Genomic DNA, 13,885 nt, shown 5'->3' with positions numbered 1-13,885 from the left:
AATCAAGAGTGGGTCTCTTAACCTAGGAGTCATCCAGGCGCCCCTTTGTTTTTAATGAGAACTAAGGCCAAAATATTCTATCTATCCAGAGTCGTCTTAATATTTGAAATAACAACTTTTAAATTGATATATGTGGTGTGTTCCAGACACTGTTCTAAACACTTTATATGTGTTATCTCATTAGCTTGTAACACAAATTCTGATATGTATTATTATTTTTATCTTAGAAGGGAACTGGTGCACGCAGAGATTAAGTGACTTGCCCAAGATCACACATTTAGTCACTGGTGAAGCTGAAAGATGAACAGTTTGATACCAGAGCCTGTGCTTGCACCCGCTCTGTTTGTATGGCTACCTGGATAGTGGTGAGTGTATTCTGGGAAAGTACTGTAGTAAAAATCAAGCAAATGGTTCTGATCCCTGCACTCCATGTAGGAAGGATTCAGTACATGTTGAACTCTTCAGCCTTTTCTTTCAAGAGACATTGGCCCAATCAAAGTGCTCATCCTATTTATTGTTTCATTCACTCAACAGGTGTTTCTCAAGCACTGCCAATTCATGTGACTATATTGGATTTTAGGGATTTATTTTTTTATTTTTTTTAAAGATTTTATTTATTTATTCATGAAAGACACACACACACAGAGAGAGAGAGGGGGGTAGAGACACAGGCAGAGGGAGAAGCAGGCTCCATTTAACCCCGGGACTCCAGGATCATGCCCTGAGCCAAAGGAAGGCACCAAACTGCTGAGCCACCCCTGGATCCCAGATCTTAGGAATTTAAAGATGAGTGAGACTCAGTCCCATTCCTCTAATGGCTCACATCCTAGCATGGAGACAACAGGGGCCATAAGTGGTATGACAGAGGTAGAAGTTCCATAATATATTCTGGGAGCATAGAGAAGGAGTACCTAAGATTTTTTTTTTTAAGTACATAAGAATTTGAGAAAAGTTCAGAAAAAACTCGGAGTGGGGAGGAGGGATGAAATATGAGGTGGAGCTTAAAAGAACAGAAGCAATGAGATGAGACTGGAATGAAAGATGGGAAAAAAGAGATACTTGAATGTGATTTCAATTAATGGATTTATCTTGTAGGAAATGGAAGCTATTCATGAGATAAGCTTAATTATTTTCAAGCTTAAAATCTTTAGAAATAATGGTTTTATTTTTATTATTTAGTTATTTAGAAAGATGATTTTACTTTAAAATACAGACAGAGGCAAAACAGGAAGCTGGGAGAAAAGGATAAAGAATAAGGAGTAGCCAGCAAATTATGAGGAAAATGAACAAACAAAAATGGGTCAGGACAACCAAGGGAGGAGAGTTTCAATTAAAAGTTTGACAACAGGGGCTCCTGGGTGGCTCAGTCAGTTATATGTCTGCTTTCAGCTAGGGTCATGATCCCAGTATATCGGGCTCTTTACTCAGTGTGGAGCCTGCTTCTCCCTTTCTGTCTGCCTACTGCTTCCCCTGCTTGTGTTCTCTGTCAAATAAATAAAATATGTAAAAATAATAATAAAAAAATAAAACGTTGACAACAGCAATGTCATATGTTATAGAGATCCGTTGGGAATTCCTATATTCTAGGCATGTTATAAAGCTCCTTATACCTACTAACTCAATCATCCAAGAACCCTTTGCTGTTTAATCCTCACAACAACCCCATCCTAGGGATGACGGAAATGGAAGTATAAGGAAGTTCAGTGTTTTGTGCAAAATCATGCTGCTGGTACATGGCAGAATGGGGATGTAAACCCTGGCAGTCTGGCTTCCTGAGTCTGTGCTGGTTACCATTACCTTATACTCTCTCTCTCTGAAGAGGATCTATGGAATTTAGGATAACCAGGAGTCTTTTGTGTTTAATAGGGGCAGCTTGCGTGCAGTATGGTGGAAAGGGAAGAAGGGGACACAAGCTGTATAATTTCTTTCCAGAATCTTGGTTATAAAAATGAACAATGAAAGGCCATCTCTACTGTAGAACATAGGACTACTAGAGGGAGTAGGGCCTACAGCTTCAGGGTGAAAGAGATTTGAATATGTTGCTAAAGGGAAAATGGCAGTGGAGAGGATGGAGATTCAGGAAAGGAGTATCTGAGGCCACTCAGGAGATAGGAGAGGCTAGGTTCTAAAATATCAGGGGAATCAATCCTTTAACCGAGAAAGAGTCTGAGATCAGAAGAAGGAAAATACATCTGCGCTGCTTGGGGCTTGTTCAGAAACCCTTTTAGGATTTGGAGGGAGGAATCCCAACTAGCCACAGGTACCTTATTCATCAGGCTTCCAATTTGTTATATTAGTCATTCACTAAAACCCTGATTCAGCAGAGTTAGAGTCTCACAAAGATGTCTTCTGTTTGATATACTCCAAAGTTAACAACCAACAGCACATTTTAAAAAAATCACCATCTTGCTGGTTCAACAATTCCAAGAGGATAGCATCGCTGTCCTTCATGTTTTGATTTCCTAGGGCAGCTCAGATTTTCTCACTGAGGAACACCCAAGCAAGAGGAAAATGAGCAGACACCCCAAAGTGGCTTGTCACAGGTATCAAATTAATTTGAGGGTCTCATTTTATCTTTTTGTTGTTAAGCCACAGCAATTGCTTCACTGTTAAAAGTATTTATTTTTAACTAAGTATTTTAGGTCACACAAAAGTTGGGAAGAGAAAGATGGATGTCAACTAGCCCATGTCCAAATCTGAGGACAAAGAGCTGCCTAAAGAAATGAGTAGCTGGAACAAACCACAGAGATCACAATGGCCACTGGCCAGTGGAGTCAGCTGCCTGGGTGCACATTCACGAGCCACATTCACAAGCACCACTGGGGTGTAGTGAGGGCAGCAAAGCTGCTGGCCCCGGTCATTACAACTTTTTAGGAAAGGAGAAGCATGAGCTCCCTCTTCAGACATGGCCTTGATGCATTTGTGCTCCTTCCTGGCCCTCTCCCAATCCATGGCATTGAATTCCTCAGTGGCCATGCTCCACACACCACTCTCCTTCAGGCGGGCAGCATGTGGCAATTCCAAAGCCTCCAGGGTGTGAGCAGGATGTGTAAAAGCTCTGAATGCCACAGCTCTCACAGAAGTGTGATGAGAAAAAAAGTCTCGAAAGACCTCATACACAAGGGAAGCCATTTTAAATTTCTTTCTAAGTTAGCATGAGTACCTAAATGTGGTTCAAACCCAAAGCCTAATTTATGGCCCACCACACATGCATTGTACATCGCTTTGTAAATGAGTAGCCTGAAGGAAAATCAACTTATCTTTGAGCTGTCAATGTTCCTACCACTGGCATTCCTTTGCTATAAAACTCATTCCTGCCTGTATGCTAATCTATGATCTTCTGAGCTCCTACAAGATGTAAAAAAGTATATAACGCTGTAAAAACTGTTCATTCTCCAGAATATTTTCTAATCTGTGAACAGTGTGTTTCCCTGGCAGCTGGCCTAAGTTGGGCTCAAGTAAAACACTCTTTCTTACTTTTAGAGATTCTAAAAGGCTTGTTCATTTGGCATGGGCCAGTGTGCTAGGCTTTGTTGTGCTTTGAGTGTATATGTGGTTATGCCCTTAGCTCCCTTCAGGAGCTTGGTGAGAGAAGCCTGAGCAATGAAGTATCTGTTCTGCTGCTTCTTGCAGATACTGCAATTGCAATCAGAAAGGTATACGTCTGGAAGATGGCGCCGAAGGCGAAGAAGGAAGCCCCTGCCCCTCCCAAAGCCGAAGCCAAAGCAAAGACTTTGAAAGCTAAGAAAGCGGTGCTGAGAGGCGTGCACAGTCACAAAAAAAGAAGATCCATATGTCACCTACATTCCAACGACCCAAGACTCTGCATCTCCGAAGGCAGCCCAAATATCTTTGAAAGAGTGCCCTCAGGAGAAACAAGCTTGATCACTATGCCATCATCAAGTTCCCCCTGACTACTGAGTCAGCCATGAAGAAAATAGAAGACAACAACACACTTGTGTTCATTGTGGATGTCAAGGCCAATAAGCACCAGATCAAACAGACTGTGAAGAAGCTCTATGACATTGATGTGGCCAAGGTTAACACCTTGATCAGGCCTGATGGAGAGAAGAAAGCATATGTTCGATTGGCTCCTGACTATGATGCTTTGGATGTTGCCAACAAAATTGGGATCATCTAAACTGAGTTCAGCCGGCTATAAATTTAAATATAAATTTTTTCACCATAAAAAAAAAAAAGAAAGGTACAAGTCTGCTGAGACCCAAATGTTAAAGTGTCCTGCTTTGCATTGGCAGCCTCCTGGGTGTTATCCCAAGGCATCCAGCAGCAGCTCAGTGGCCCACTGGCAGGGGAGCGCCTGACAGCTCCTGGAAAGTCTTCCACTGGTCACCAGGAGAAGAGAGCTGCTGTCCAGGGCCATCTCCTGGGCCCAGCGACCACTATCTCCATTGCTGCTTGTTCTGTGGGTGCCTCACTGGCCACAGCTCCCACTCCCAGCTGGCCTGTGGAGTGCTATTTGTGGCTGGTGTTCAGGCCTTGGAGATCCAGCTGCTTCTGCCCCAGGTGGCTTGGTGGCCCTGCTGCCCTTTGCTGAGAGCATTAATTTAGGAGTCTCATTTTATCTTTAAAAGTCATGCAGTTTACATTCTACTCTATAATCTAGTTGGGCACTAGAGATAGAAAATAAGAGACTGGTTCCTTACTCTTTATAAATCATATTTTATTTTTTTAAAGATTTTATTTATTTATTTATAGACACACACACACACACACAGATACACACACGCGCGCGCGCACACACACAGGCAGAGATACAGGCAGAGGGAGAAGCAGGCTCCGTACAAGGAGCCTGACATGGGACTCCATCCCAGGTCTCCAGGATTACGCCCTGGGCTGAAGGTGGTGCTAAACCACTGAGCCACCCAGGCTGCCCTAGAAATCATATTTTAAAATGAAATAGATGCATGCCTCACTCAGAGATGGCAAACTATTAGTCTCCTTGCCATATTTAGGCAGGTAACACCAAGCAGTTGTGACTTTCTTTTCCACTCAACAAAAACTTGGACTCCGGTTCTTCCTCGATACAGTATTCACTCAGGTTCATCTCGATACAGTCCATCCACAGAATGAACTTTGATTTGGGAAATCTCTATGTATAAGAGACAAGTTTAATTCAATAAGATATGCATTGGAGGAAAGATCAGTGCAAAGTGCAGTAAGAGCACTGAAGGAAGGGGTTTTCTGCTTGGACGGATCTAAGGGAACTTTACAACAGGAGGTATTCAGTCTGTGACTTGCTCTGGCTTTGCTCTACAAAGTCTTCAGGGGTCCCAGTTCCTTCCAACTTATACTTCATCATCCCTTGTCCGGTAGGTAGATTTCTAGTCGTCACATTCAGATTTTAGATAGAAACATGGAGGAAAAGACAAGAAAAGGTGAAGGGTTGTGGGCCAGCTCTTATTAAAAGAAGTCTCCAAGAAGCCACAGCTCAGGCAGCCCACCCTCATCTCCTTGACCAGACCTTAGTCACATAGCCACACCTACATGTAAGTTCCATTCCTATAGAAGAAGATGCATATGGACATTACATGGGGCCAGGGTGGGGGATGGGAAGGAGGGGGAAAATGGTTGTTTTGTTAAGTAAATGTAGGAAATACTGGATTCTATTAAATGGTCTATTTTTCAGTGTGACTCTTGTATGCCCAACCCCTGACATGTAATATATATGTCTTCTTCCATAGGAATAGAACCTCCTATAATTAAGTAAATGGACAGCAGAATAAGACTTAATTCCCTTACAGCAAGAGAGGATGAAGAGGGATATCCACTGAGTAAGAGGGATAAGAGAGGTTAAAACAACAACAACAACAAAACCTCAAAAACCTAGAGAGAATCAGCTTAGGGAAGCAACAAGAAATAAACCTAGTAGTAAGCAGGGTCCAGTACATAGGGAGGGAGTGGATTATATGGGGAAGGCAGAACTTTTTTTTTTTTTAAAGATTTTATTTATTCATAGACACAGAGAGAGGGGCAGAGACACAGACAGAGTGAGAAGCAGGCTCTATGCAGGAAGCCCGATATGGGACTCGATTCCGGGTCTCCAGGATCACATCCCAGGCTGCAGGCGGCGCCAAACCACTGCGCCACTGGGGCTGCCCAAGGCAGAACTTTGCGCAATCTGATAGAAAGCAACTGGAGATTTGGCCATATCCAAAATCTCCTTTCAAAAGAGCTCAAGTGGAAGGAGCTAGCTCAGACCTGGCAGGGAGAAACAGCAGAGGGATGTTCCTAAGCGTGTCTTGTCCTATGCCATCACTGGCTCCATTCCATCTTCACCAGAACATGAATCTCTCCCAGGAAGAACACAAGGAAGCAGGTCAAGTCTCTGTCTTGGCCCTCAACTTCATGGCCACCTTCTTGCTGAAATAGACTTATCCTTATCCTGGGTCCCTGTCATGTTCCTTGACAAGCCGATATTCAGTAGTGTCTGGGATATCTGTTTGGAAGGTGATTTTTTACTTTCTCCTGGTGCAAAGGGACTAGGTGACAACTGTGGGGAGTGGTTACTTTTATTGTAGGCTAGGTCCCCTCTAAGGTGGGTGTTCCTGACCCAGACCTTATATTGTGTTAGGAAGACTTAAGAAATGCAGACCTCTGGGGTACCTGAGTGGCTCAGTTGATTTGGCATCTGCCTTTGGCTCAGATCATGATCCCAGGACCTGGGCCCCACATTAGGCTTCCTGTTCAGCTGGGGGTCTGCTTCTCCCTCTGGCCCTCCTCCCCATTTGTGTTCTCTCTTAAATAAAATCTTTTTTTTTAAAAAAAAGAAAAGGAATGCAGGCCTCCAGGTAGACTTTTACCTCTAGGTAAGTGTCAGCAGGCAAACAGGCTCAGACTGAGATCTCACCCTTCCTGAACTCCTCCATTCTCTCTATCTTCTCCATCTTCTCCGAGTCCTTCAGCATCCTGTCCCTGAGCTCACCTGTCCATCTTTGAGTTCTCTCTCAGTTCTTCTCCTCTGCTCTTGACAGTCTGTGAATATGAGTAGGGCAGGTGGGGAGGAGCATGTGAATTTAGAGGCTAAAAGAATCAACTCCTGTCCCAAACTGGACTTTCCACTTCCTCCTCAGCATATTTGTGGCTGGTGTTTCATTGTCTTTGTCATTATACTCTCCTCCTCAAGCCTCATTTTGGTAGCATCCTTCCAGACCTTTCCTCTTTTTCCCTCAGAGTCATCTGTTTTTGCTGTCTGGGAATTCACTTTGGTTAAGGGATCCCCATCCAGTTGCTTTGGTTCTGAAGAGCATCTGGGTTTAGGGATTGAGATGAAGGGGAAGGGACAACATTGTGAGTAGGATTGAATGGTTAGAAATTGTGATCTGCAACCCCTGGACAGGCACATTTCATCAGTCTGAGACCTTTTTCTAGGATGAGACACTAGAAAATGAGATGCCATATTGGTCCTAAGGAGAGTGTATGGCATCTGGGGTTGCCAGATTTAGAATAAAAAAAAATACAGGGGGCCTACTTATATTTGAATTTTAGATAAATAATGTATTTTTAAGCTTTTTTTTTTACATGGGGCTACTTAAACTAAAAAAAAATGATTCATTGTTTATTGAAATTCAAATTAAAATGGGCATCCTGTATTTTATTTGGCAGCCCTAGAAGTAGCCTTTGTGCGGAAGGAGAGACAGATTGTGTGAAAGGAATTCATTTCTAAGTAGGAGGATTCGTGTTAAATGAGGCAGAAAATTCCACACCTTCCCTAGGATGCCTCTATTTGGGATGGTGAAGAGACAACCACATGAGTGAGATAGATCGTGTGATTAAGATAATGAGATCTGATTATAGGAGGGAGTGATATCTGTAGTTAGGGTGAAATATTTGGAAAGAATAAAGGTATGGCAATTTGGGAAAGGAGAAATTTAAGTTTGGGCTAATGGTAGGTAGGAAGACAAGGCATTGGACATGTGGGGGAGAGGACAGGATCAGGGGACAGCAGAGGTTTAGTGTGTGGGCCATATTTGGGTGAGTTTGGATGGAAAGTGATTTCAAATAGGTGGATGATAGATTTACATTGGTTGGACAAGCATAATTAGGCTAGCAGGTGGGCAGTACAGAGGTATGAGTTGTGCTTGGCTGTTTAAAGTGTGGAGAATTGATGAGTTGTAGAGGAAAGTGATCAATGAGCTTTTTTGAAGGATATGTTTTATAGATAACATTGGAATGCCATTTGAAAAGGTTTTGAATCCTCCTTAAACACTATGCAGTCTTTTTTTTTTTTAAATCATTCTGCAAAGCAACTTACACACTAAAGAAGCAGGCCTATTTTACCCGTATGACATGCACTAACACAGATGATCTTAGTGATGAGACATAATCAAGATCAAAGTGGAACTTCCTAGGACACTTTAAGGAAATAGCTGAGATCAGGGCTGAGGCTTTTCCTGCTCAAACCTAAGCTCACACCAATGGTGGACTCCAGAGAGCAGTACTTTTCTTACACATGGAGGATACATTTATGATTACTGAGCTCCTGAAGCACGCACTACCAATGACGACTTTCACAGGTGTCAGACCCCAAGTCACCTGTTAGTGTCCTCGCTTTATACTTCATCGTGTTCCTGAGTTCTGGTGATTGTCCTCGCACCTGTAAATCCAGCCAGATTTTAAGTTGGTCAAGGGAAAGGTTTTATGCCATGCCACCTCTTCTTAAATTACCTGTTCTCTCATTTGTTGAATTTATCTGGCTACCCATATGAAGACATCCATTATCCTTCTCCTGAATACCACCTGACTGCCCTTCTTGACAGTATGTGAATATGAGTGGGGCAGGTGGAGAGATGTCCAGCATTCCATATTCTCTGTTTTGCAACTCTCCATTGTGTCTTTCCATCTTGATTATTACAAGTTGATAATGCAACACCTCCTTCCCTGAGTTGTGGGAAGGTTGCAGTTGTGGTAATTGGTGCAAAGAGACCAGCACAGTGGCTAGGGATGAAATAGGTACTTATTAAAATGATAGTTCTCTGAAGAGCACAAACCACGGTTTGGTTTCTTTTGGCTCCAAACTGTCCTGAACCCAGCAAACACCAAACAAATACTGACAATTTGAGACTGCTTGTTAAAATCTGTTTCTCTTTTTGTCTCCACTTCTCAATGTTTTCATATCTCAATGGCTTTGTGAAATTTCTCTTCCTCCTTCTATTTCCCAGGATTCCTTTCTTTCAGTTCATCCTCAACCAAATATACCTGGAGGACTAGCCTTGAGGGATGAACACAACCTGAGGAAGTCTGAGCCTAAAGCATGTTCCTGGAATAGACTGAGGCCTTATGAGATAACCCTTTGCAGTAGTGAGAGCACCTGAGTATTTGACTTGCATCTGCGAGCCTTCCTGTGCATTACATTCTGTGCTCTAGGAGTCTCTCTCGTAGTTCATGAGTCGTTTGGTCAAATTCCCATTCATTCCTCCCATGGAATTAGATTCAGATTTAGACAAGAAGGTGGTTTAAAGAGATTCATTCTCAGCTCAGATGAGCAAGTGAAGCCTCTTGTACAAGCCTGTGTACACCTACACAACGTTTCTAAGCTTAGGGACTCCCGTGATTCTGCCTCCCCTAGCTGAGTGCCTATACAGCTATTTCAGAAGGCAGACTGCGAAGGAGACATAATGAGCCTAAGTTTAGCATACAGCTGGATCAGTGGGGTTGGGAGGAAAAAAACCTCAGACCACCACCCTCTCCTTTCTTGCCCTCATTTCAAGTGGATTATGCAAAAGCAGCTGGTTTTAAGTAATTTTCAGGCAATGACTTAGTCTGCCATTTGCTACTTCAGAGTTCCTGTTTTTCCAATGTTGACTGATTTTGCATTGTTGGGGGATCATGTTAAAAAATCAAATTTTTGGAACGCCTGGGTGGCTCAGCAGTTGAGCGTCTGCCTTTCATTCAGGGAGTGATCCTGGAGTTCCAGGAATGAGTCCCACATCAGGCTCCCTGTAGGGAGCCTGCTTCTCCCTCTGCCTATGTGTCTGCCTCTCTGTGTCTTTAATGAATGAATGAATGAATGAATGAATGAATAAATAAATAAATAACTTTTTAAAAGATCAATTTTTCTTTTTAAAAAATTGTATTGTGGTAAAATATATGGCGTGTAAAAAAATGTAAAGCATGCCACCTTTAACCACTTTTAAGTGTACAATTTGAAAACATTAAATTTACAGTGTTCTCCAACCATCACTACTATTTCCAAATCTCTATCACCCAACTAGAAACTCAACCATTTTATACTTGTTTTCCTCCAACTCCTCATATTCTCAAATCCATGTTGTCTCTATGAATTTACCCCTTCTAGGGCAGCCCCAGTGGGGCAGTGGTTTAGCACCACCTGCAGCCTGGGGTGTGATCCTGGAGACCCAGGATCGAGTCCCTGCATGGAGCCTGCTTCTCCCCCTGCCTGTGTCTCTGCCTTTCTCTCTGTGTGTGTCTTTATGAATAAATAAATGAAATTAAAAAAAAAGAATTTGCCTCTTCTAGATATTTCCTATAAATGGATTCATATAATATTTATACTTTGGTGTCTGGCTTATTTCACTTAGCATAATGTTTTCAAGATTCATCCATGTTTTAGCATGTGTGAAGACTTCCATCTTATGGCTGAATAATATTCCGTTGTGTACACACACACATTTGATTTATCCATTCATCTTTTTTTAAAATTTTTACTTATTTATGATAGTCACACAGAGAGAGAGAGAGAGAGGCAGAGAGAGAAGCAGACTCCATGCACCAGGAGCCCGACGTGGGATTCGATCCCGGGTGTCCAGGATCGCGCCCTGGGTCAAAGGCAGGCACCAAACCACCGCACCACCCAGGGATTTCTCCATTCATCTGTTCATGGATGTTTGTGTCATTTCTACCTTTTGTCTATTGTGAACAGTGCTACAGTGGGCATTGGTGTGCAAGTATCTGTGTGGATCTTTGTTTTCAGTTACTTTGGGTGTATACCTAGGAGTAGAATTGCTAGCTGATAATGGTAATTCTATGTTTAGCTTTTTGAGGAAGTCAGCTGTTTTGCACAACAATTTACATTTTACATTCCCATTGGCATTATATGAGGGTCCCAATTTCCCCACAACCTTGCCAACATTTATTTTCCTTTTCTTTTTAGTTATAGCCAACCTAGTAGGTATGAAGTGATATCTCATTGTAGTTTTAGCTTGCATTTTCCTGATGATTAATGATGAACATCTTTCCATGTACTTTTTGGCCATCTGTACATCTTTAGAGAAATTTCTCTTTGAATCCCTTGCCTATTTTACTTTTTAATTAATAACAAATTTTAATTGAAGTATAGTGGACACACAATATTACATAAGTTTCAGGGTACAACATAATGATTCAGCAACTGTATATGTTAGTCTATATTCACCCAAGTGTAGCCCCCATCTGTCACCATATAATGCTATTACAATACTATTGATTATCTTCTCATGTTTTCTGTACTTCCCACCCCTGTGGTTTATTCATTCCATGACTGGAAGCCTGGACCTTCCACTCCCTTTCAACCATTTTACCCGTTCTCTTGACCTCTTCCTCTGTCAAACACAAGTTTGTGTTTTGTATTTAAGGATTTTTTTCTGCTTTTGTGTTTGTTCTTTTGTTTTTTAGATTCCACATATAAGTGAAATCATGTGGTATTTGTATTTTTCTATCTGACTTATTCCACTTAACATAATACCATCTAGGTCCATGCATGTTGTCACAAATGTCTCATTCTTTTTTTATGACTAAGTAATGTTCCTATATCTGTTTCTATATACCACATCTTCTTTATCCATTTCATCTATTGATGGACACTTGGGTTGTTTCCATATCTTTGCTGCTGTAAATACTGCAGTAAACATAAGGGGAGCATACATCTTCTCAAATTAGTGTTTTTGTTTTCTTTGCGTAAATACCCAGTGGTGAAATTACTGGATCATATAGTAGGTCTATTTTTAAGTTTTTGAGAACATCCATACTGTTTTCCAGAGTGTCTGTGCTAGTTTGCATTCCCACCAATAATGCACAGGGGTTCCTCTTTCTCCACATCCTTGGCTCCACTTGTTGTTTTTTGTCTTTTTGATTCTAGTCGTTCTGACAGGTGTGAGGTGTTATCTCATTGTGCTTTTGATTTGCATTTCCCTGATGATTAGTGATGTTAAGCATCTTTTCATGTGTTTGTTAGCCATCTGAATATCTTCTTTGGAAAAATGTCTTTTCAGTTCCTCTCCCTGTTTTTTAATTGGATTATTATTGTTATATATCATACAAGAATATTATGTATTATATACAACTTACAATATTATATATTATAAAATATATAATATTATTATATTGTTTAAGTTCTTTATATATTTTTGGATATTAACCCCTTAATGGATACATCATTTGCAAATATCTTTTCTCATTCAGTAGGTTGACTTTTCATTTTATTGATGGTTTCCTTCACTGTGCAAGTTCTTTTTGCTTTGGTAGAGGTGGCAGGAATGTAGGAGCCCAGGCAGGATAAGGAAGACAAGTACAAAGACTTGGATTGTTTAACCCAAGGATAGTGCAGAGGGCATCCATTTAGGAACGGGCCCAAAGTATGGAGTTGGAGAAGAAGAGCGTGGGTCAGTATGAGGTGTTCAAGCCTAATTAGTGCAAGGAAGGTGTCTGTCAGAGGCAGAAGCCCAGCCAATGATGTCAAACCCTGAGCAGGATGAGGAGAGCATCTCTGTAGTATAAAGCAAAGGCAACTGAAATAGAATTTGTGAAAAGGACTTTGGAGTGAGCTGTTGGTGAGCTATTATTTTTGTACATTCCCCACATAGAAATGTTCAGAATGAGTTGTCTCTTCTTTTTTTACTAAATCTTCACAAGAGAGATGCCAACAAGGCCAGTCAATGGCACCAAAATATGGGGGACACAGTGGAGAGGCCATGGTTAATATTAAGGCAATGTTACCCAAATTAGTTCTTTATTGAGATTAGTCTGCAGTTTCAGAGCTCTTTGGGGACAACCAGGCATGAACATTTTCCACACGTGTGGGAAACAGAATAGAAAGAGGATTGGCCCAGGAGCAACTTAAAGCCAGTTTAGGGATGCCTGGGTGGCTCAGTGGTTGAGTGTCTGCCTTTGGCTCAGGGCATGATCCCAGAGTCCTGGGATTGAGTCCCACATTGGGCTCCCTGCAGGGAGCCTGCTTCTCCCTCTGCCAATGTTTCTGCCTCTCTCTGTGTATCTTTCATGAATAAATAAACAAAATCTTAAAAAAAAAACAGCGTAAATGGGCTGAATAGAGAAATGAAAGCAACTCAGAGAAAAAGAAGCAGGAGGAAAGAGAGAGGAAACATTTTCCCCAACAATTGTCAAGTAGCCGCCATTCAGCAGCTTCAGGGAGTGAAGGGAAAAGTTTGATATTTATGTCAAGTATGAGTTTGAATGTGACAGGGAGCTCAGCATTTTAATTTTGGGACTGAGACTGTATTACTCAGGATAAGTCATGAAACTACTTAGGTCTTCATATGGACATAGGGGAAAAAATGAGTCCCAGTGAATGGAAATAAAATGATAATGGAACACCTTCAAATATATGGTCTATATCATCATGTCCTAAACCCATAAGATAGTTATGGACTAGGAGTCACAGGGCTCAGGGAAAATAAGACAAGATCATATACGAATGAAAATAGCAAGAATGGGCCTTGAAGAATGAAGATGAGAAATCATGGATGTATGGATCAGGCATGAAGTTGGAATTCTTCTAATGACTTTTTTAATTGAGGAGGCTTTAACAAACACATAAAGGGAAGTAGTGACAGCAAAGGCTGAGCATTTTGAGCATGTTATGGGCTGAATTGTGTCCCTCCAAAATTTGTACGTTAAAACCCTAACCCTT

Source organism: Nyctereutes procyonoides, unplaced genomic scaffold (assembly GCF_905146905.1).
Source record: "Nyctereutes procyonoides isolate TBG_1078 unplaced genomic scaffold, NYPRO_anot_genome, whole genome shotgun sequence".
Classification (NCBI taxonomy): Eukaryota; Metazoa; Chordata; class Mammalia; order Carnivora; family Canidae; genus Nyctereutes; species Nyctereutes procyonoides.
This window is presented reverse-complemented; position numbering follows the sequence as displayed.